Genomic DNA, 3542 nt, shown 5'->3' on the forward strand with positions numbered 1-3542 from the left:
GACACCAGAAGCACTCCGATGTAGATCTTGGTCTTGTGAGGGCGAATATGATGCTTGAATTCCTGCCACTCCTATTCGATGTGGAGATGTTTTCGTATGTTTGGAAGGGACTCGGTAGCCACTTGAAGAATTTGCTGAAGAATGACATTTATATGATATCACAAATAATCTTAACTTACAGATCCCAAGAAATCATCAAAAAATGACAATCAATAAATCTATGAATTGAATGGAGGATTATTTGCAGCGCGGTTGGAGGGAAGGAGCAGACGATGGAAATAAATAAAAAAGCCTGTAACCGGAGTCGAACCGGTGACCTCTTGCTTACTAGGCAAGTGCTCTACCAACTAAGCTATACAGGCTATCCAATATCCAATAACTTACCCCATACAAATTAAGTATAATTCTCAAAAAGAAAGCCAATCATATGCTCTGGCCATGATGGAGAATAAAATTGAAGATAGTTGTGGGCTTGTAGATTATTTATACGATGGATAGGTTGATGATGATGCCTTATGAGTAGGGTGGAAATATAAAACTTAAATTATTTTTTAAATGCCTAAAGAAGGGAATAACTCCATGAATTAATACCAAATCAAACCCAAACATAGGGAAAAATTCAAACCATCCGAAGCCAGAGAGATCATCAAAACAGTCCTCAAGGAAAAACTAGTCCCGAAACAGCAGGCGCCTCCATCAGATCTCAACCCAACCAGCAAGGACATGCGGACAGTATTAAATACAAATTGAAGGAAACCGGAAAGGACAGATACAAGTATATCGTACAGGTGATCCTGGGCAACCAAAAGGCCAGGGAGTGCAAGCGGGGTGCAGAAACTTTTGGGATGCTGATACTGATGGAGTAGCCTTTGAGCAGTATGTCGATGATAACCTCTTCTGCCTCGTGACCGTATGGGGAGTCTATGTCTATTGATTTGAACAAGCTATCCATCATATCCATCCATATAATTTCAAAAACGTCCAGTAGATAAGAATATTAATTGTCAGTCCTATGCTTCATGGATCAAACCAACATAAAAATGGGACGCACTCTCATTGTTTAAACGATTTTATAGGTCAGCTACTTCATTAAATCTAGAATCTCCACTCTCGATCCCCAACCTACTAATCCTTTTGATTATTCTCTCTGAATAGATTTTATATCTATAATTGAAATCATATGAAAATCTATCTTATGGCTAAGATAGCCCTCTTCATACTCGCCCTCCTCGTCACCTCGGCAGTAGCAACAACAGCCGACGACGACGAAGTCACTACAAGCATTCCCGGCTACCCTATAAGATCTACTCAGGTAATGATCGACTAATGCAGGATACTTTAGTCTGGGCATAACTGATGCCAGGCACTACCATTACGCTTTCTTTCCCTCGCAGAACAGTCCGTCCAGCGATCCTGTGATAGTTTGGTTTTCTGGTGCTCCTGGATGTTCAGCCCTATTGGCATGTTTCCACGAGAATGGACCATTCATCTTCTACCCCGGCAAGGTCACATTCACCCCAAATGAAAACTCATGGAACAAGAAAGCCAGCGTTCTTTACTTGGAGATGCCTCTTGGCACTGGTTTTTCATACGGAGGATCATCCAAACCCGATCGTATTACCGATGAAACTTTCACAACAGAGTTTATGTACGTCATCAGGTTGTTCTTCGAGAGGTTCCCAGCCTATAAGAAATGCGATTTTTATTTGAGCGGACACGGATACGGTGCTGTCAACGTCGCATATATTGCCAAGCAGATCATCGATTAGAATGATGACCCTTACACCATCTTTAACGATAAGATAAAGTTCAAAGGCATCCTGGTCGGAAATCCCTGTGTTAGACCTGACGAGTGCTACGCTACAGGTTCTTCTAAGTTCTCTGAGTACCACTACGATTCCTTTACAACGAGGATACTTCACAAAGAAGTCGTATAACGACTACAGAAGTGCCTGCTGCTCAACTCTGACTCGTACAACTGCTTCGTTGAGAGGAAAAAGCTTGATGGATACTTCAATGCCACCAACTCCTCCATGTACAACATCTACGATAAGTGCTACAAGTCAAAAACTCCCACCATCGAGTATGTCAACTCTGGCTGCGAGGACAATGCTGGCATCACTACCTTCCTTAACGATCCCAACGTGAGAAAGAACTGGAACATCTAGACTGATCAGGAGTGGACTCCTTGCAATGGCACTGTTTGGGATGAGTATCTGGGCAAGAATAACAGCGAATGGCTCTATCCTTCCTCATTCAGAACAAAGTCAAAATCGTAACTATTATTCTATTCAGTGGGTTTACTCTGGCGATATCGACTCTTACGTGCCGATCATCGGAACCAAGAGATGGGTGGACGACCTCAGGCACACCCTTGACATGCCCGTGAAGCGAATCTGGAGAGAATGGTGGGTGCCAGGCAGACACAGCGGAGAGGATCAGGTGGGTGGCTTCATCTGGGAGCTCAGAGATCTCACGCTGGTCACAGTCAAAGCCGCTGGATTCAGGTCAGCTTGGGACCAGCCACAGGCACTGACCGAGATACTGAACGGATTCATCGCTGGCAAGACCCTTCCCTACAAAAACTCGTGATAGAATATCAGCTAATTTATTACTTTTCAGCAGGATCACTATCATCTGATATGTGAAATGTCTATATATATACTTTTCACCAGAATACCTGCGCCTGAAGCTGACACAAACCATACTGTATCTTGACGGCTATCAAATTGGACAACCATTCGAGGGTGGGTTATATCTGGTCAGTTAAAAGATTTAAATTAATAATGAAGGAGTTATTGATCAGCCAGGACAGCAATACCTTTAGCTCTGCTCTTAAAGGAATCAGAAACAATACTTCTATGGCCTCCAGCTCGCACAAGACATCGAAGTCCAACTAATCCGGATTTTTGCAGAAAACCTCATTCCGCATACCTATAGTCCGAGGGTCAATATCATCAAACGGAAAAATCTCACCCTGCATCAACTTTACACAGAGTACCAAAGCAATCCTCACACTTAGTATGTGATTCGACTCAAAAACTAAGCTTCTATGAAAAATGGAAGCGGCACCTTCGATCATTGGATCTCCAACCTAAATCAGCCAAGCCATTAGTACTCTCCAACTTACTCCATCACTGAGCAACCCATCATCCCAAACAGCCAAACCAGACAGCATAGTCGGCAAAAATTAGAGAAATAAATTTCAGAAGTTTGATGAAGATGACGAGTAAATGCAGAAAAAGGAAAGGTAATCCACCCAACAGAGCATTAGATAGTAAGGAACGAGTATGAATAAATAAACAAAATATAGTTTTTCGGAATATTTTAACGAATACTCTCCTCGCTAAACAAGGAGACTTTTCCTCAGCCTCAAATCGCCACAAAGATATCAATAGGAAACGATAAAAATAGTTATGGAATGCCATCTACGAACAAGAGATAAGTTCCAAAGCAGCCATAGGGTCAGATAAGCAGGAAGGATATGCAATCCGATCACCAAAATAAATAGAATATAAGACTGGAATCAACCAAATGTCAAC

At 42.2% G+C, this 3542-nt stretch overlaps 1 non-coding gene across 1 annotated transcript; it reads right to left on the reverse strand.

The window, feature by feature from the left end:
* Window positions 1–289: 289 nt before the first annotated feature.
* On the reverse strand, window positions 290–362 carry TRNAT-AGU (transfer RNA threonine (anticodon AGU)). Its single transcript has one exon. It is a non-coding gene; the product is annotated as a tRNA-Thr (tRNA).
* Window positions 363–3542: the final 3180 nt, after the last annotated feature.

This window comes from Nymphaea colorata, unplaced genomic scaffold (genome assembly GCF_008831285.2).
Source record: "Nymphaea colorata isolate Beijing-Zhang1983 unplaced genomic scaffold, ASM883128v2 scaffold0214, whole genome shotgun sequence".
Classification (NCBI taxonomy): domain Eukaryota; kingdom Viridiplantae; phylum Streptophyta; class Magnoliopsida; order Nymphaeales; family Nymphaeaceae; genus Nymphaea; species Nymphaea colorata.